The sequence below is a fragment of the Cupressus sempervirens genome, chromosome 9, assembly GCF_028749045.1.
Source record: "Cupressus sempervirens isolate cs-2001-9-10 chromosome 9, ASM2874904v1, whole genome shotgun sequence".
Taxonomy (NCBI): Eukaryota; Viridiplantae; Streptophyta; class Pinopsida; order Cupressales; family Cupressaceae; genus Cupressus; species Cupressus sempervirens.
The window spans coordinates 667,559,052-667,581,161 of record NC_143126.1 but is presented as its reverse complement, the minus strand read 5'-3'; positions in this window follow the sequence as shown (position 1 = coordinate 667,581,161).

Below are 22,110 nucleotides of genomic sequence, written 5' to 3'. Positions count from 1 at the left end.
TAGCAGAAGGATTATTGGCTAGCTGGTGAATGATTTGAGATAAAGAAGAGTCATTGTCATAGCCCTGCTGAACAAATGCTAACTAATTGGGAATGGGCATAGAAATAGCGGAAAGGGAAGCTTGATTATCAAATGTGCGAGAAAGAGCATCTGCCACAATATTCTCCTTACCCTTCTTGTAGGTGATCTCATAATCATACCCCATGAGTTTGCTGACCCATTTCTGTTGTGTAGGAGAGGATACCCGTTGTTCCAGGAAGTATTTCAGACTTTGGTGATCGGTTCTGATGCAAAAATGACTCCCTAAGAGGTATGGCCGCCACTTCTGTACAGCATGCAAAATAGCCATCATTTCTTTTTCATAAGTAGAGAGGGCTAGATTCTTACCAGAGAGGGCTTTGCTAGTGAACGCAATAGGATGGTCATCTTGCAGGAGAACAACACCCAATCCATTGCCGCAAGCATCACTCTCAATAGTGAAGGGTTTGGAAAAATCTGGCATCGCGAGAATAGGTGTACTGCACATAGCCTGTTTCAGTTGTTCAAATGCAGTCTCAGCAACAGGGGTCCAGGAGAAGGCATCCTTTTTTAACAGAGCTGTCAATGGTGCTGCAATTTTCCCGTAATCTTTGACAAACTTGCGGTAGTAGCCAGTCAACCCCAAAAAACCCCGAAGGCTCTTGAGAGTTTTAGGATGCGGCCAAGTTTTCATGGCATCTATTTTTGTAGGATCCACCTGCACTCCATGGTGTGCAACAATATGCCCGAGATACTCCACTTCCTCCTGGCCAAACACACATTTAGATAGTTTTGCACAGAGTTGATGATCAGAGAGAAGTTGCAAGACAAGCTCCAGATGATGGAGATGCTCAGCCCAAGTTTTGCTATATATGAGGATATCATCAAAGAAGACCAGAATGAATTTCTGGAGGTATGGTCGAAATATGTTATTCATCACTGCCTGAAATGTTGAAGGAGAATTCGTGAGGCCAAAGGGCATGACTAAAAATTCATAGTGACCATCATGTGTGCGGAAGGCAGTTTTAGGTATATCCTCCTCATTAACCCATATTTGATGATACCCAGAACGAAGATCTAACTTGGAGAAAAAATGAGCCCCATGAAGTTCATCAAGAAGTTCATCAACAACTGGAATGGGAAACTTGTCCTTTATAGTGAGATGATTAAGTGCTCGGAAATCAATGCAGAGTCGCCATGACCCATCTTTTTTGCGAACAAGCAGAACTGGAGAAGAAAAGGAACTGGTACTAGGGCGAATAATACCTTGCTTCAGTAAGTCACGGACAAGTATCTCGATTTCGGTCTTCTGATGAAATGGGTAGCGGTAGGGCCTGATGTTGGGCGGAACACTGCCAGGAAGGAGCTGAATACAGTGGTCCTCTGGACGAGAAGGAGGTAATCCCACAAGTTCAGCAAATACACCAGAATACTTGTCCAAAATGTGTTGGAGATCGGCAGGAGTGCTAGAGACTGCTGATGGCTGCATCTGAATGGAATGGAGCTGAGCGATGACACCATGTGAATTCTTCTTAAGAAGTTTTTCCATACGGTGTGAACTGATGATGCTGAGAGACCCTGGTTGTAAGCCTTTCAAAGTGTGTTGGTGCCCCTCGGCTGAAAACTGCATCCAAAGTTCAGCAAAATCCCAGAGAATGGGGCCAAGAGTGCGTAACCATTGGGCACCCAAAACCACATCACAGCCACCTAAGGGTAAGGCAAACATGTCAGAGCGCATGTTATAATCTCCAATCGAGAGACGCACATTGCGACATTTCCCTTTACAAGGTAAAGTGCCCCCATTGGCAATCATGACTTCAAAGCTAGAGCAGGGATGGATAAAGCAATCAGCCTGTTTGGCTATTCGTGGATCAATGAAGTTATGAGTGCTACCAGAATCAATGAGTATAGTAAGAGGGATCTTCTTGAAGAAACCCTGGACCCGCATGGTTTGTGGAGTAGTGACTCCTGCCAAAGCATGGACAGATATCTCTGGTGGAGCTTCTGGTGAAGGAGGTTCAGGCTGGTGAGGCTCAACCTCATCATCCACTGTTTCCTGAGCATCTACATATTCGGCCAGTTCCGGTGGAGAATCCACATCCAAGAGATAGAGCTTTTGCTGAACACATCTATGGCCCCGAGACCATTTCTCATCACAATTATAACAAAGCCCTTTGTCTCGCCTGACTTGCATCTTTGTTTCAGACAAGTGCTTGATCGGAGTAGTTCTGGGAGCTGGTATGACTGGAGGGTTGTGAGAACCTGTATTTCTGAATGGAACAAAATTAGATCTGGAGCGTTGTAGAGCACTAATCTTGTCTTCCGCTAACTTAGCCAACCCAAGGGCTTCCATCATTGTAGTAGGTTGAAACATTTTGACTTCTGAGCGAAGTGCATCCTTCAGACCACTGACAAAACAACTACGGAAGAATTCATCAGACAAGCCCTCTGTGTAATTAGCTAATTTTTCAAACTCTGTCTGGTATTCTCTTACAGTGCCTGTTTGACGCAGTTTAGTGAGTGCTCCTGTGAAATCATCAAAGGAACTAGGGCCAAAGCGCTCCAAAATGAGGGTGCACAATTCTCTCCACGTTGGGCCTACATTAGCCTTGATGTACCAACGGAACCATTGAAGAGCTTCATGTTCCAAATCAAAAGATGCAAGGGGGACTTTGTGGTTATCCAAAGTATTATGCAAGCTGAAATACTGCTCTGCCCTATAGATCCATCCAGTCGGATCAGAACCATCGAAGCGTGGAAAATCAAGCTTTGGTCCACGGAAATTGCCAGAAGAGGACCCAGTATCTCCTGAATGGTTTCGGCTCATGGCTGACTGCTGAAAGTTAAGACCCAGAATTTTGTCATCCAGATCTTGAAGTTTGGTTTTGAGGGATGCAATTTCCTCTTCCATGATTTTTGCTCCTGTACGCGTAACAACCATAAAGCAAGGTTTTTTTTTTTTTTTTTTTTTTTTTAAATTTATTTTTTATTTTTTTTGGAATGGGTAGAAGATGAGAAACAAAAACTTTTTTAGTTACGACAAACTTGGATTTGGGTAAAACTCATATAGGAAATGGGTGTTCGACGGGTGGTGGGAGACTATCTGGGGACAAGGGAAAAAGAAAAATGAGGGTTTCAAGGGTAGGGAGGCGAAATGAGGTGAACAGTCCAAGAGGGATAAGGGAGCAAAATGAGGAATTGAATCTTGTGGCTCAGTTTGGTGGCGATTGGATGAGAGGTGAAAAAGATAGGGCAAACCCTAAAATTAGATAAATGAGGGATTTAGGGCTTTGATATGTAAAATTTGGGGTTGGGTCGCCAAGGAAGGAAGTATGCGAAATGATATTGCAGACGTTCTGCGGAAGTATGAGCAGAAACAGAAAGCAAACAAGGAAGCTACGACTAAAAAACAGAAAAAATTTTACTCTTTTTTTTTGTTTTTTGAACAGTCGACTTAAAAAAATTCACTCACAGACAGAACAACTGAAAAGAGTTATTGCAATAACAAGAGATATTAGAAGTGAGAGGAACCTGAAGGCCACGACAGAAAAAAAAAATTTGATGTAATTTCCACCCAGCGAGCCCAAGAGAGTGCTCTGATACCAGATGTGAAGAACCTCCTTATAGCAATATCGTGAGAATGCTCGAAATAACAGAATACAAAGTGATAGCAGAACTCAGAATGAATCTACTGATCGCAGGCCACTTCGAGGGGGTAACCTCCTTTGAGCAAGCTCAATACAATAAATTCGTCCGTGCCCATCAAGGGCCTCAACCTATTCTTATATACTGAGTACGATCTAGAAAAGTAATACTACCTATGCATGTGGGATAATAAAATATACTCACGGGACGACTTACAAAGCATATGCGTCCAACAACACTACTCTAACAAAATAAACAGAAGGAACACACAGGTTCCTAACAATAAATGAGTTTTTAAGGAAATGTGATGGTTTGAATTCTATACAATTTTAAGCCTTTGAGAGAATACAGTCAGTCCAATAGTGTGTAGCTATTCTGAGTTTATTCTCTAGCTATACTTTCTGAAGATATATTGAAATGAAAAAACCAACAAGTTGTTCTTGGCTATTCTTTGAATTCTATTGGTTATTATATTAGTCATCTAAAAGGATAATACAAAGGGGCATTTACACTATATTTGTGTCATTAATTTTTGTCTCTTTTTTATGGGTTTGTTTACTTTGAAGTCATTTTAAATAAAGTTTAATTTGGCTGAATGCAATATGGATGGGTTGTATGTTGATATCACTGTTACTTTTAATTCAAGGAATTATAGAAATGCTTCAATGAATTAGTAAGGTTTATGATTTTATAGAAAGGATATTTCATAAGAATGGAAATGGGTGATTACAATTGATTAATTCATTTACAAGTTAATCGAATTAGATCTCCCACCAATAGTAAATTTTCTACCCAATGGATAAGGCATTGGTCATATAGGTTAGAAGTGAACAAGGATAAATTCCACTGCTGCATATCATAACAATTATAAAATCAAAATCATTTTTCATTCAATATTGTTCAAAGTTATAAATGCTGGTCAATACTCATTTATATCTGTTCTTTGAATCTTAGGTAGCTACCATTGTTAGGAATATTTATAAATTCAAGGAGAATGATGACCAAATCTGCTGATAAGGGATGCATACGACTTTGAGAATATTAAAGGAAGCAAAATAAAATACTTGTGTTAGTAGGTAATAGATGAGAATCAGAATGAAACTAAAAGAATCTCTACACAGCAGTTTGCACTATGAATCATCCCTAGGTTCACCAACCTTGGTTTAGTAGAGCTAGAAGAGTAGGAAACCATCCTTTGGTTTCGTTGAAGTTGGGTCCAAATTGTTTACTTATATAATTGATAATAGGAATTGGATGATCCTTAGGTTATATGAGTGTTATCATTTTGGTATTGAACATTTTATTGTTCAGTAGTTTTCAAAACCCAACAGGATGGACAAAAAGAAACTTTAGTAGGAATCCCAACCACATAAGGAACAACAACATAAATGATAGAAGGAATGATAATTTTAGTTATAACAATAAAAAGGAAGAAATAAAGCAATATGTTGATGAGTTCAAGGAAGAATTTATGACAACTAAGAACCTAGAAATCTCTTATACAGATTTTGAGGAATAGTAAATTGATGCACTAGATAAGACAATGAAGTCACAGATTGTATGCGACTCATCTTACCTCAATTAACCAGTTTCAAAAGAGGTAGTGCATTATTTGATTAAAAATAATGTTAGAGAGGGATTTAGAAGTTGCATAGCTAATAGAAGGTAAAGGGAAAAAAAAGAAAGCTATGGTCAAGTGTGCAAGTCTAGATATAATCTTAGTGAGTAGGAATTTAGAGAACAAACTTAATGGTAACTAGATCTAGTATTTGAGTTTGTGGTAGATCAAAATTTAATGTGTAGTATGATTTGAAATGATTTAAGGATTAGAAACAATATTTTATGTACCATTTGTTAATGTGAAGTTTCTAGAGTGAATTAAAGAGCAATTTCACAAAAAATTGAAGTGCGAAGAGAAGTTTGTGAAGTGCAAAGTTGCAAAAGCCCTAAAACATAATTTTAAGGTTTTTTACATAGCTAAAGATAATTTTTTTCAAGTGAATATAGTATAATCGGAATGGCTAGTTAGGCCCTCTATGATGTGAGTGATAGACCATGGTATGTGTTTAGTAAACATCCATTTATCTCACTTTTGGATGACCTATTGGGTGAATATAAGTTATGAAGAATGTGGTTTGAGATGAGGATATTAGAAGTTATATCCACTATAAGATTGAAAACATAGGAGATGAAGATATTCTCAAAGATTTGGGAATGATGTGTAAAAGGGACTTATCCTTGAAATCTGAGTATGCACACAAGGGCAAGTTGGATCTAGTGAAGTATATGTTTTATAAAACATTTGATAATCATGATTGGACCTAAATTATTCTTAGTACACAATGATTTGTTTTGGCTAGGTGATCTATAGATAGTTATTTACAATGACCTAATTCATAAGGTCACAAGATTGAGTAGTAAGGGATATAATCCTATCAATGAGATGAATGTAAGAAGATGGTTGAGACAATCCTAAACACAAGTTTTGATGGAAGAAACATGAAGATAGATTCCCTTCAAAACAAAGGAGTAAATTTATTAAGAAATATATTAGGGTAAAATTTCAACCATGGATCAAGGGTTAACTTGGTATGAGCTTGATTTTTACATGTAACTTATGTAATGATACTTCAAGGGAGAAAAGTAAATCTATGTGAGATTATTAGACTACAATTATTGGATAACATTGCTAAAGTGAAGAAAGAAAAGAGTACGGGTTTTAGATTTGATTCCCTATTGACTCATTAATTTTTTTATGCAACGAGGAAGTTTCCTAGAGTGACAAATTTGGATAGCAATGATTGCACAATGAATATAGTGACTCAATGCTATAGATAAAAGTTGGAGAGTGTCAAATTTTTTGACATTGATAGAATGATGAAAAGCTTCTAGCTAGAAATGAAATAGAGGTATAGAATAGTAGAAAAGTAGAAGGATTATATATGCTTCATGGTGGAGATAGACAACACTTGTGTGGAAACTATGGTACCAAGGGTCAAGGTCATTGAACCCATGGGATATGAAATGAGCACAAAGCTCATACAAGGGTATGCACATATCATTCTCTAATTAGAGAAGGAAAAAAAGCTCCCTAGATAGTGAACCTATGAGGAAAACACGAGAATAGGTCACTCAAAGATACACAACAAGGAAAGAAAGAAGAAAGTAGAAAGGTGATAAATTATAGTAGAGAGGAATTCAATGAAGTCAAAGGCATTACACTCGTAATGAAAGATAGAAAATAATTTAAAGTGTTAGAAGCACCTCCTATTATTGTTGTAGGACTAAATACGAGGTGTGACAATAGTACAACCATGTGCACAGGCCCCTATTTCACCATATTCAACACTTGAGCAAGTGCAACCTATAAGAACAAATAGTGATCAACCAAGGAGGTAACAAGAGGTGGAAGCACCTACATCATAGAGGAAGTGAGAGAGATCAGTAAAGGTTAAGCAAGAACCTAAACCATCATCAAAGAAAATGGTCAATTAAACCACCAATGTACAAGGAAAGAGAAGGAAATCAATGTAGATTAGTGAATGTGAAAGTTCTAAGAATGAACCTAGAGAAAGATTAGTAGTGCAAAATCCACAGGAAACCAAAACAATTGCTGGAAAGAGAGCATGGAAACCAAAGGTAGAGAACTTAAACATGAAAATAATTAATGACAAAAATTTTGTAGAGTTAAAAAAGTATCATAATCTGTATAGTAATATGGATAGAAGGAAATTATAAAATGCCATTGTAAAAAACATGATTTTGAGAAATAAGAAGTTTAAGAATATTAAAAATAAGATACCTCAAGACCTATATAATAGACTAGTAAACATGAATAAAAGAGTGTTAGAAATCATTAGAATAATTGAGATGGGGGTGAATTAGTTATTCAAGGTCTAGATGTGCCAATAAAACTTTTTACTCACCTTAGTGAACCCATTAAACATTCATGCATCCAAGCTAATCACTCAAACTTGTAGGTTATTGACAAATCAACATGCAAAAACAAAACATGAAACATCAACACACATAATGCAATGATTTAACATGGAAACCCAATTTGGGAAAAATTAGTAGTAACATGTTACTCCTTTCTCACTCTTTTGAAGTGATGCCTAGTGAAAGACCAACCTTGTTAAAGGTTACAACACACACTGTTAAATGTGACCCAATTAAGGGATTTCAATCACCCTATTAGAAATGAGCTTGGTTAAAAGACTTTGGGCCATTGACTTGGAATGCCAACCTATTAAAGGATTTTCTAATGACTATTAAGTCAACCTTAGTCCAAAGGATTTTACCCTAAATAATAAAATTGTTAGAGAGTAACAATAGAGCTTTAATCTAATACAACTTACAACTTATCTTGTAGATTTTAGATCTCAATTCAGTTCTCAATTTTGCTTGGCTTTGAATCTCTACAGTTTTGATAGCTTGTTTACACTTCAAGCTTTTATCTCCGTGAGCCTTTTTCTTGTTGTATCAATGCAGTCACTCTTGTGGTAACTTGATGAACTAGAATCTTTGTCTCTGTTCTTCTAGGGTCTTTTTTGACCTTCTTAATGTCTTCTCCTTGACACCACACTCTCCAACTGTTTGCTTCATGAACAAATTTTTTTTAAATAGGAAATTAGAATACTTTTTTTGCTCTATTTTATATTGTCCAAATTAGGGTTTGGATGGAATAGGTAGGATATAGTGTATCTACCCCTTATCTTGTCTCTTCTAGAGACTTCTCCTAGAATCCATTTGAAATTTCCTAAAAATGGCTAACCTCAAATTATGTACCACGAGCTCATCATCCTTATCATCTACCTAGTTCAAAAAATTCAAGACAACAAATTTGTCGGCTCAGATTTGATAAATCTTTAACTTTTCTAATAATGTAGTAGCTGGACATTATTAACCTTCTAATGCTTGAAACATACTACATTGCTTAGTATCTATTGTGTTTTCACTTAGCATCAACTATAATTTATCGATTCTTTGCACCTATTGCATTTATCTTAGCACTAACTATATTGCTCAGCACACACTAGAGAATTGGCATGAACTAACTTTTATTGGCACCTACTATCAACTTTGGTCAAGCTTTGTAGAGAGTCTTAGTATTACCTATTCTTTTGAAGTTTCTAAATGCGGCCATCCTTTGTATCTCCAAGTATATTATCAATACATCATTTCACTATTGTCTTAACTAATCCTTTTACTTAATTACATAATCATAACTCAACCTTTTCTCTAGGTGTTATCATTACATCTTATTGATTAAATCATCATCATCAATCAACTAAGTGATAATACTTGGATCTTATAAGAAATTTTCTTTCTAGCAAATAGTAGGTTTGACATTAGTGACAAAACAATGATTGAAACATATGTTCTTCTTCAACAACCTTCCTCTTTGGCATTGATTGAAAACCAAACTGATCAACCAAGTTACCTGAATGGTAAAATATTTCGTTTGACCAAATTGGCTAGTTAAAATAGCAAGACAATGCCAAAAAGAAATTTTGTATTTAAAACTACTTCTTTTATCAATAGTTTCCAACTTCTTATGACTCCCTCTAACTTTATTTTCTTATAGCTCCCTCTTTCAAGATAGATTAGCATAATCATCTCCTTTTTTGATACATTATCTCTTTTCTCCCTCTTTGATTTGTCATCTTCATATCCTTCTGCTATGTTTCCTTGTGTTTTTTCTCCCTCTTAGCTAGGCTATTTCTCCTTCTCTAACTATTCCTTTAGATTTTATTAGTTTATGCTATTTCTCTCTCTTTGACAACAATGCCAAAGACATAACATTTCAACATCTTTAACATGCAGATATAGAATTTGTAGTAGCTTCAATTTATTCCTATTTCACCTTTTTTGTGACTGGTTTTGAATTTCAACACTTCAATTATTTTATCCAATATCTAAAGTAAGATCCTCCGCATCAATTTGTGTCATTTGGAAATCAACCTATTTGATGCAAGGAAGTCTTATTATTACATAAACAACCTTTGATAGGGTATCACCCCTAACTTACCTCTTAGATATTCATATGCATCCATAGGTAATGCTTTTGTTAAGATGTCAACAATTTTTTCCTTTGAATTGACATACTCCATGTTCACCTCTTTGTCTTCAACTAGCTCTCTTACATAATGATACTTGATTGCAATGTTCTTTTTATTGGCATGCATCACTAGATTCTTTGATATATTAATGGTACAAGTATTATCACAATAAAGTATCACAGGATACCCTTGAGTAGATGCTTAATCCATATAATATTTGTATAGTTTATAGAAGCTACAACATATTCAAGTTTATTTGTGGATTGTGAGGTACAACTTTGCTTTTTACTAGTCCAAGTAACTAGTCTATTGCCTAAGAAGAGTGCTCCTCCACTAGTGCTTTTCCAACCATCTATATTTCCTCCCCAATCATCATTAGTGTAGGCTCTTAAATAAAACTTTTCATTCTTCTTATACTAGAGGCAAAAGTCTTATGTTCCTTTTAAGTGCCTCATTATTCCTTTCACTTCCATTAGATGATTTTCTCTTGGATTTGCAGAAAATCTTGTAACTATTGCAATAGACAATGGAATATTAAGTCTGTTGTGTACAACATATTGTAACTTACGAAACATTGACCTATATTATGTTTGATTAACTTCAGCTGACTCATCATTCTTTGATAAATTATGTCCAATTATCATGGGTGTACTTACTAGTTTTGAATCTTCTAGTCTAAATGTTTTTAGTATCTCCTTGATGTACTTTACTGGGAACAAATATGCCATACCTAATTTTACAAACTTGTAACTCAAAAAAGAATTTGATCTCACCAAAAATTGACATATCAAACTCATGCTTCATCTAATTAGAAAAATCCTTGCATAGAGCATCCTTTCCTCCAAATATTATGCCATCAACAAAGATTTCAGATAATAGTATTTCTTGATGTATACATTGTTGTTATCATTAGTTCTCTCAAATTGAATCTTCACAAAATACTTGTGAATTCTTTTGTACCATGTTCTTGGTGCTTGTTTCAAACCACAAATTTCTTTATAAAGTTTACATACCATATCCTTGTTCTTTTCATCAAGAAATCCCTCTGGCTATTCTATGTAGACTTCTTCTTCTAATATACCATTTAGAAATGTAGACTTAACATTCATCTGGTAGACTTTGAATCCTTTGTAGGAAGTATATGCAAGTAGAGTTCTCACTCCTTCCATTCTTGCAATAGGGGAAAATATTTATCCATAGTCTATTCCTTCATTGCAACATAGACTACCTCATCATCATGTTCATTAGAATCATTTTCTTTCACAATGTAGCACTTTTTGCCTTTTTCTTTGTACTCTTTGTTGTCTTCATTTCTTATACCTTTGTATTTTTCATTTCCTTTGCAGTTTCTCTTTTCTAGGCACCTAGAAAAAATATGTCCAAATTCATTGCAATTAAAATAAAGGATGGGTAGCTTACCTTTAAATTTTCCTTTTCCTCTATGGAATCTTCTCACTAGTAGTGCTTCCAGTTGATTGACATCTTCTTCATCAATGTCACTATCATTGGACAAATGTTTTATCCTTCTCTTATTCCACTACTTCCTTTTATCAGAATCTTTCAACAACAATTTAGCCTTGAAAGTAGATTCAAGATTTTATGGCGTGTAGTTTTCAAAGTTGGATAACTCAAAAGTAGTGAGCCTAGCTACTAGAACTTCAAGTCTTAGATTGTTCCCTAGAATGCATCTTAATTCTTTGATAGAAGATACTCTAATAGCATAGACATGCAATAATGTTCTTGAGACTTTTCTTAGAATAGTGTCATCAGCTATATGACCAATTTCACCTTTTATTGTGCTAACAACATTTTTTATTTTAGCAACATATTGAGAAATGTTCTCAGATTCCTCCATTTTAATGTCATCAAATTTACCTCTGAGGCTCTTTGAATTGGCTCTTTGTATATTTTTATCTCCTCCATAGGTATTTTTCAAGGCTTCCCACATCTTGTATATAGTGTTACATCCCTTGATGTCATAAAATTTTGCATAGCTAAGGACACAGGAAATCTCCAACATTGCCTGATTGTGCTCTTTATTTTTCTCCATATCTTCAATAGTAAGCACTCCAATTGGATCAATATGTTCCACTATAATTGAGGATTTTGCATGAATCTCCTATTCCTCCAAGATGAAATCACATTAGACTTTTCACTATAGGGAAGTTGTCTTTGTTAAGCTTGGGTACTTCTCTCTTGGACATCTTGATCTTTATGCTTCTAGTACCTTCAAACTAGTTCAATCAACCAATGTCTCTAATACCAATTGTTAGAAATATTTATAATAACTAAGAGGAGGATTGAATCAATTATTCAAGATCTAGATGCATCAATAAAACCTTTTACTTAGCTTAGTGAACCAATTAAACATTCATGCATCCAAGATAATCACTCAAACTTATAGGTTATTGATAAATCAACATGTAGGAATAAAAATAAAACATTAACAAAAATATCATAGTGATTTAATATGGAAACCCAATTTGAGAAAAACCACTAGTAACATGCTACTCCTTTCTCACTCTTTCAAAGTGATGCCCTATGAGAGGCGAACCCTGTTAAAGTTTAAAACATAGACTATTAAATGTGACCTGATTAAAGGATTTCAATCACCCTATTAGAAGTGAGTCTAGTTAAGGACTTTAGGCCATTCGCTTGGAATTCCACCTTCTTGAAGGATTTTATAGTAATTGTTAAGTCAACCTTAGTCCAAAGGATTTTACCCTAACTAATACAATTGTTAGAGAGTTACAATACAACTTCGATCTGATACAACTTACAACTTATCTTTTAGATTTTAGATCTCAAATCAGTTCTCAATTCTTCTTCGCTTTCAATCTTTGTAGTTCTGATAGCTTGTTCACTCTTCAAGATTTTATCTCCTTAAGCCTTTTGCTTGTTGTGCCAATGTAGTCACTCCTATGGTAACTTAAAAAATAAGTGTATTTGTCTTTGTTCTTCCTTGGTCTTTTCTAACCTTCTTAGTGTCTTTTCCTTGACACCACTTTCTCCAACTACTTGCTTCATGACTAGACATTCCTTAAATAGGAAATTAGAATACTTTTCTTGCTCTATTTTCCATCATCCAAATTAGGGTTTGGATGGATTAGGTATGATACAATGTATCTACCCCTTATCTTGTCTCTTCCAGAAACTTCTCCTAGGATCCACTCGAAATCACCTAAAAATGGTTATCCTCAAATTCTAAACCACCACCTCATCATCCTTATCTTCCCCTTGGTTCAAAAAATTCAAGATACCAAACTTGTTGGCTCAGATTTAGCAAATCTTTGACTTTTCTAATAATACAATAGCTTGGCATTATTAACTTTGTGATTCTTGACACATACTACATTGATTGGCATCTATTGTGTTTTTACTTAGCATCAACTACAATTTACTGATGCTTGACACCTATTGCATTTTTCTTGGCATTATGTGTGTTACTTAGCACACACTAGAATTTTCTTTTACTTGGCACCAACTGATATTTTTCTTGGCATGAACTAACTTTTCTCAACACCTACTATCAAATTTGGTTAGTCTTTGCAAAAAATCTTAGTATTACCTATTCTTCTAAAGTTTATAAGTGTAGCCAACCTTTGTATCTGCAAGTATATTATCAATACATCATTTAACCATTGTCTTAATTGATCCTTATACTTCATTAAATAATTATAACTCAACCTTTCCTCTAGGTTCTATTGTTATATCTTATTGATTAAATCCTCATCATGAATCAACTAAGTGATAGTACCTGGATCCTATAAGAAATTGTCTTTCTAGTAAATAATAGGTTTGGCATTAGAGACAAAAAAATGATTGAAACATATGTTCTTCTTAATCAATCTCCCTTTTTCAATAATGATATTTTTAATCATATTTCAACAAAGAGTATTAAAAGAAGATTTGATTTTGAGGATAACAATGATAAATATACTATGTGAAGTTGACTCTAAGGAGGACTCAAATAGGAGTTTGAAGGTTATTGAGCCCTTTTTGAGGAACAAAAGAAAATTAATTCTTCTGATGGGAGGCAATTATGAGGATGTTAGGAAGGAGACAAAAGAGGCAATTTTCAAATTCATGACTATAATGCATGAGGTAAGTGTGCAGTCAAAGTATGATAGCCCAATGTATGTGGAAGAACAGACACTATCTAGTGATGAGGGAGAAGTAGAAGAGAAAAAATAAGAACTTTTACCATCACATATTGTTATGGGCACTGAATTCATACAAGTGGATAGTAAGCACATAACTATAGATGCAAAGGAGAATTATTTTGCATAATATGGAGCAAATATTGTTGGAAATATGAAAAATATAATAGCATACTTTAGCTTTGATGAAGATTAAGAAGAGAAGAAGAAAGAAGCAGAGAGGATAATAGAGGCAAAAAGGATAGAGAAAAATAAGAAAATAAAAGAAGAAGATCATACAATAAAAAGGTAAGAGAAGAAAAGAGAAAGAAAGAGGAGGAAGAAAAGATGAATAAAGAAAATGAGGAAAGGAAGATGAAAGCTGAAGAAGATGCAAGGAAAGAAGCTAAAATATTGGTAGAAGAGAAGAAGAAGATAGAATACAAATAAATTACACATATTCATATAGTAACCCTAATCATATAAGTAGTAGTATTTGTGTCATTAGATAATGATGATGATGATGATGATGATGATGATGATGATAAAAAAGGTTTGATGAGCTCACTGAGAAAGTTATTTTAAAAAATAAAATTAGTAAAGTCTTTGGAGAATATAGTAACTAAAGTCTTGGACTGAATATAGAAGATAGTCAACAAAATTATAGCTAATCTAGACTTACAGGTAAATGCCAAAGATTTGATGAAAATATTTGATGAATATTTCACAACTTTAGCAAAAGTATCTTCATTACAAGTACACGCAAAGCATGATTCATCACTATTTGATATAGTATGTAGTAATGTGAAAAATTACTTGAAAGCACTTGGTAGAAGCATCACGAAACTTAGAAAACACATTGATGAAGGGAATAGATTGTATGGATAGTACATATTGTCATACAAATATCTAACTAAGTCTGAGAGGAAAATTATGGGTAAGATGAGTGAACTTGAATCACTCATTGCAAAATTATTGCTCCTAGAAATAAGCATTGGAGAGTGGAGAACAAAAGTGGAGAAGATCCAAAAGTTTGATTAGAGGATTGTAATTTGTCAAGGAGAAGACAATCAAATAGATTCTCTAGTCTTGGAGAAATTTTTTCACCGAAGATAAGTACTTTGTAGAAGTAGCTAAAGGAATGTCTTGCAGCAAAGACTTCCTATGAAAAATTTGCATATACTAACTTGAGCATAGTTGAAGTGGCATCTTATACACTATGCACACTAATAAGTATTTCTTATTTAGTGAAGGAAAACTAGAAGAAATAAGTAGATAGGATAAAACTTGTTTATGTAGATTGTTTTTTCCCAGAATGAGAAGTTGATCAACAAGAAGCTACATAGTTTTGGATATACTTTTTGAAACCTTTGCCATTGATGTCAAAGTAGGAGTACTATGTAAAGAAAATTTGTATGTATTTTATATGTAAGGGGGAGTAGAATTAGGTACTTATGTATAAATGTAAAGGAGTGATAAGGAATGTAGTGATCCATCAAAACATGAATAAAATTGTTATGTTTTGAAGGCAATTTTGTATAGTTACTTTTTTTTGTTTTTTTTATGTATGACATCATTTTGGGACTTAGCCAATTTTTCAAAAAATTTCCATCAATTAAAAATGGAGAGATTGTTGAAAATATAGGTAGATAGATGTTTTGAGAGTTGTCATTTATGCCAAAATATCTTTAACATTTCATTTATGCATTTATAGATAGAAAAATTTCTTAGTATTAGACAGTTTGTAGTAGCACAATGAGAAGATGTGATGTGTATAGAAGATTCATTGAGAGTTAGCTTATTTTTAGTTGAGGAAAGATCTATGATATTTTCATGATGACATGTACTAGTGCACAGGTGTTTATAGATAGTATAACATGAGATATGATTGAAATACCAATACACGTATTTAATAATGTAGAACAAAGCATAGAAGAGAATTGAATTGCACAACTTGAGGAATTATTTTGGTGAATCAATAATTAGTAAGTCATGATGAGAAAAATATGTGGATATTATTCCATAAGTTATTTTATATTATTCTAAGCATGTGAAATCGTGAAGGCCAATTAAACAATGAATTATGAATATGCAAGGTATAAGTAAAGATCTTATCTTGTGAAGATAACTATGTGACATATGTAGGATTTATGTAGTATCTGTGATTGATTTGAATTTAATGAGATGATATGTGAACTACATCTAATGTATGATCAGAGCAAGTGCAAAATATAGTAGACCAAAAGTATTTTATGTATATCTATTCTTTTGAAGAAATAAATTGTATAATTGCATGTTAGGGATGTGGGTTCTTCTTGCATAATTTGTATTTAATCTACCAAATTCTAATAGTGTTGAGGCTTCTAAAAAGGACTTGAGACACTATATGTACTTCATAGACTTGTAATAGGGTCAATATCCTTAACAAGATCCTATTGTTTAGTGAATCATCTTGTAGATATCATCCCCACCAAGCTTTTACCTTGGCTAGCATTTCCCTAGTTAACAAATAATGGTGTTATGAGTTCTCTATGTGCATGGTTATATTTACTATTCATCATTGTTGGTTTACTTACATCTACAACTTATAAAGTAATTAACAATATTCAATTGTGGGAAATTTTTTAATATTGATTCACGCCCCCCCCCCAACAAGCATCTCAGTATTATCAATTTCTAACACATTTTTTAAGATGCTTTCCTTTTTACCATCCTTGAAATGTTTGTCTCTACCCAAACGTAGTGCCACTACAAAATTGGGGTCAAATTGTGATAATAATTTATGAGGGTTATGTGATTTGTGGTCATTTCCATGCATGTTTTGTTGTAATTTTCCCTGAAAAAGTTGCGATACTGATGCTGGCATTGTAATGGAAATGATGCTGAGAGTATTAAAAACTAAAATAAATTAAATGACATAAATTATTACTGATTTGGTTTGATTTTTGACAGATGCTCGTGAAAGAGTGTGTAGAGCTCTGAATGAGGGTGAAGGGCTATGAATGTTTTTATTCCATTGTCATTGGAGTATTTCATTTCTCTGATCTCTATATTTCATTTATGTGCCCTTGCTCTATGATTTCATTGTTGTGTATCTTTGCATTTCATTTTCATGCACTCACTCTATAATTTGGTCACCACACCCTTGCAATTTCTACATTTTGTTGTTGTACCCTTGCTCTTTGATTTTGTTGTCATGCCCTTGTTCTACAATTTTATTTCCATGTTGTGCCCTTGTGATGTGATTTCATTGTTGTCTCATGCCCTTTCTCTATGATTTCATTGTTGTACTCTAGATCTACAATTTTCTTCAAGAGACCTATGTAATTTTTCATTTCTCTTCCTTCTAAATAGTTATCTCTTTGTATTTCCTTCTAAACATGTATATTTAGAGATCTTTTAAAAGATTCTTATTACATCATAACACAACCACAAAATTGGTCCATCTACATACATATTCAAAAATTTAAATAATAAAACAATAAAACTCTTTCAACATCTGCTAAGTGACCTACCTCAAGATCCTCCACAAAAAAATTGCAAACCACAAAAAATGGGATGTCGCAAGAAATTTTACAAAAACATATCATACAAGATATTAGTAGAAAGAAACTATCCATAACATAGTTAAATGGGTCTAGTTGTTGATTAGCTGGGTTGATTATAAATTCTTGTAGAACTATCATCAGATTAGGTACAATAAAATGAATAATCAATTGTTTCTAGCTAGTAGGATCAAATACCATTTTCCAAGGTGATAAAATTACATATGCAAGGAATTAAAGAATCACTTCAGTGAAGATTTGTGTATAAGGATTTGAAGGCGCAAGTTTTACTTCTGTGTAAATGCCATAATCATGACGCTCATTCCCTTGTAGAAGCCTCTACCACAATGATGTTATCCCTAAACTATGCATAGGATGTTGAAGTGGTTCCCATCCTTGGAACATTCTTATAAGAATTTGATACATGGGATCATTGTAGGGAGACTACAAAAATACTTGAAGCACTCTAATGAGAATTTGATATTTGGACAATAAATTCTCAAAGACACTTGCAAGTGATTCCAATGTCATAGTACCTACTACAACACTTTCCTAGATTCTATCTAGTGGCTCTCATAATATCCTCTATGTTCTCTAGCTATTGTATCTGTCATGCAATCTCTTTCTAAAGTCACTCCTAATTTATTTTCTAAAGACACTCCTTATCCTTCAATCTCATGCCTTAAATTTTGATTATCAAACTTCTTAATATATGCCTCTATAAAATCAAATTCACATTGAGTTGTAACTCTAGCATAGGTATTTGATCATCGATAGCTTTCATTTCAGAATTCAAATTTTGATGGTTGGTTAACACCCTCAATTTTAGACTTCTCATGTCAATCACTTTCTATAGTGTTTCAACACCATGTTCTTTCTTTTGAGCTAATAGTTCTTTAGGTGTATTTTTTTGTAAAACATTAATTTTTTTGAACAATGGTAAACTCTTAGAATGTGCATTTTTTTTTTCAATTATGTATTTATATATAGTAATTAATAATGATAATGTTTTCATGTATGTCAAAGTAATAACTAACATTACCATTGGATCATATAATAATGGAGTAATCAATCTAACTAATCAACAACAAAACCAATTTAACTGGTGTTTCCAATTTTATAGTACCTACTACAAAACTTTCCTAGATTCTATCCAGTGGCTCCCATAATATTCTCTATGTTGTCTAGTTGTTGTTTTTGTCATGCAATCTCTTTCAAAGCCACTTCTTCTCCTTCTCTTTTTAAAGCCCCTCCTTCTCCTTCACTCTCATACCTTAAATTTTGACTATCAAAATTCTAAATATTGATCTATACCTTATCTAAAATCAACTTCATGTTGTTTTGTAACTCTAGCATAGGTATTTGATCATTGATAGCTTTCATTTTAGCATTCAAGTTTTCAAGATTGGTAAACACCCTCACTTGTGGACCTCTCATGTCAAGCACTTTTTGTACTATTTCAACACCATGTTCTTTCTTCCAAGCTAAATGCTTTTTAGGTGCATTTTCTTGTAAAACATTAATTTTGTTGAACAATTGTAAACTCTTAGAATATGCATTGTTATTTTCATGTATGTATGTATGTATGTATATATGTATGTATTTATATATGTATACATATATATGTATGTATGCACGCATGCATGTATATAGAGAGATCTTTAGATTGTGGATTATGGATTATATAAATAAACAGATTTTTTTTTTTAAAGACATGACATTAATCATTCCCCATTTGTTTGATTGATTGTGGAGAGTTGCACCCAAAAGAGGGTGGAGAGCTCCAAACAAAGGTGGAGATATCTGAACATTGGTGGAGATCAGTGAAGATTTAGGATTTTATTTTCATTCCCTTATGATCATTGCATTTCCATGTTGTGTTGTGCCCTTGTGATCTTTGTGCCCTTTCTCTATGATTTTCTTCAAGGGGAGAAGAGGTACATATGTAAATGTTATTTTTCTTTCCTTCTAAACATGTATCTCTTGTTCATATATAATAGCTTTGGTCAGATTCAAGGATAACTTATTATGATGATTGAATGCATATGTGCATGTATGTATGTATATTAGTTCACTATGCCAATTCCTTTACATGGATAGATACACACTTGCATAGTACATGTGCTAAATTAAAGTAATCATTCATGTCTTGAATTTACACAAGAAATTATCCTTGCATATAATCAAAATTATTCATAACAAACTATGTATGTAAAAATCTATACTTAAAGATTATGGTATCTCTTCATGATTGAGTAAAGATCTTATGCATAATATCATCCAAGTAATGATTGAACCCATTCACATTAAGTCATAATAGGATCAAGAAGATGATCCATTTAAGTTACTTCATACTTGTTTTATTAAATATTTTGTTTAACATAATTAGTAATGCTAGAATTATAAAGCTACAACTAGTACTCTTGTTTATCTTTTTTAATCATATACATTTAAGACATATTTTTTCTTGAAATTAAATTGTATATTTGTTAGCACTAAAACACAGATATAGATCTCTACTATTTATCTATTTTAGTTTCAAGATCTTCATATTTGCTATCACTAGAATAAAATATAGAACATTTGGATGTATTTTGGTTCATAGTAGTCCATGCATAACAAATCAAAATCAAAGTTCACATTTCAAAGGCCAAAGGTTCTGAACATAAGAATAGTGATTCAAAGTGTTCATTCATCAATCTAAATGTAGAGTTCAACAGTTCAAGTTTGACAATTCCAAGTAGCCCACACGATTTTAGAAGACCAAGTCTAGTGATTTGTATCTAGCAATTTGATGACATAGAAATTCAATATGGGGAAGGATATATTGGCATCACAAACAAATCATCCCATATCCATAAAAAAAATCTAATCTTTTGTAAGTATCTCTCCTCTAAAGACCCAATACATGGAGCCATTATCATCATGAGTAGACTCACTCTCCTCAAATGTATGTATGTATGTATGTATGTATGTATATATGTATGATGTATGTATGTTTATATGTGTTAATGTATGTATATATATGTATGTATGTATCTCTACATCTTTTTGTCTTGCCCTTGTGATCTCTATATATGTATTTATGTATGTATGTTGTTGGAAATATTCAAGATATGATATGTTACTAAGAGGGGAGGGGTGAATCAATCACATCAAAACTTTTAAAACAATTTAGCACTTTAACCATATATACTATTCTCAATTCATTCATTTAATCTACTGCATATATGAGAGTACAAACATTTATAACACATGTACACAGTGATTTGGTGACCCAAAAACCTTTCAAATAGAAAGTAAAATTGGGGTGGGGATGATGCCCACAAAACTTCATTACTGCAGTATGAAGTTGCCCTATTAAGGCTTACATTGACCACTTCTGGTGATCTACCCTCTTAGGAGCAAAAAGGACAGCTAGGTCCACCTTGTTAGAGGATTTACAAACATACACTGAAGTATGCACTCAGTTAGGAGATTTATACAAAGACTATTAAGTCTACCCCATTAAAGGATTTACAAAATTGATTCACCTATTAGGATGAAATAATGGATCTACTTACAAACTTGATTTTAGGATTAGATCCTTGAAGTATAGATCACCTCTTGTGATTGATGAATCTTTACTGTTCCTTGTAGACGTTGTTGAATATTCTACTCTTCTGCTGATTCGTATTTTCACTTCAAAACATTACATGCCTCTCTTAGTACTCTCATCCGTTCATTGTAAATGATATAATGCATTACATATATATCATTCCAATAATTACAATTGCAAGGTAGGCTAAAACACAAGTGAACAAAATGTTACTGAGTTAGCCAAAGAGTAGAAAACTCGAGTTCACTGAACTGACTCGATGACCTTCTGATACTTGGCATTCACTACATTACTTGGCATCATCATGAACTCGATAGAAGTGAAGGCTCAGTCCATACTAATTACTTGACATAGTTCTAAACTCAATAACCATTGGAGACTCAATAGATATAGTATCACTTGGTAAAAACTGAATCCTTTTTTTACCTTGCTTTCACTTGGTAAACACTACACTTTAATTACTTGATAAAAATTGCACTTCCATCACTTGGTAAACACTGTGCTTCAATCACTTGGTAAACACTACACTTTCATTACTCTATAAATACTATTCTTCCATCACTTGGTAAAAATTTTAGATGCTCAGTGTAAACTGTGAAGCTTAGTATGAACTACTTAAGTGATGAACCTATAAGATAACCATTGAATGCTTGGTATACACTATAGATGCTCGATGTAAACTGTGAAGCTGAGTGAGTGTAGGAAACTAAGTGCTGAGCTTGGTAGCTATACTAATATGGATAAGTGTTGTCACTAATGGAAATAATAAATTAATGCCAACAATCTCCCCCTTTGGCATTAGTGACAAAACACTTATAAGCCAAAACATATGTACATTACCTAACTCAATGAATTTTTGTTTTTCAAAATTGAACTTGGTAGAACTACTGCATATACATTTCTATATACCTTGTTGATGACTTATAATGTATATACAATGATTCTTATGTACGCATGCTAATTCTAATGAGTGCTAACTCCCCCTATCACTTATAGTGATAACTCTACCTCATTTATTATGCAGAAACTCTGAATCTCTCCCCCTTTTTGACAATAATGCCAAAGGACTACATATATACAATTTATATGGCTACACCAAAGTG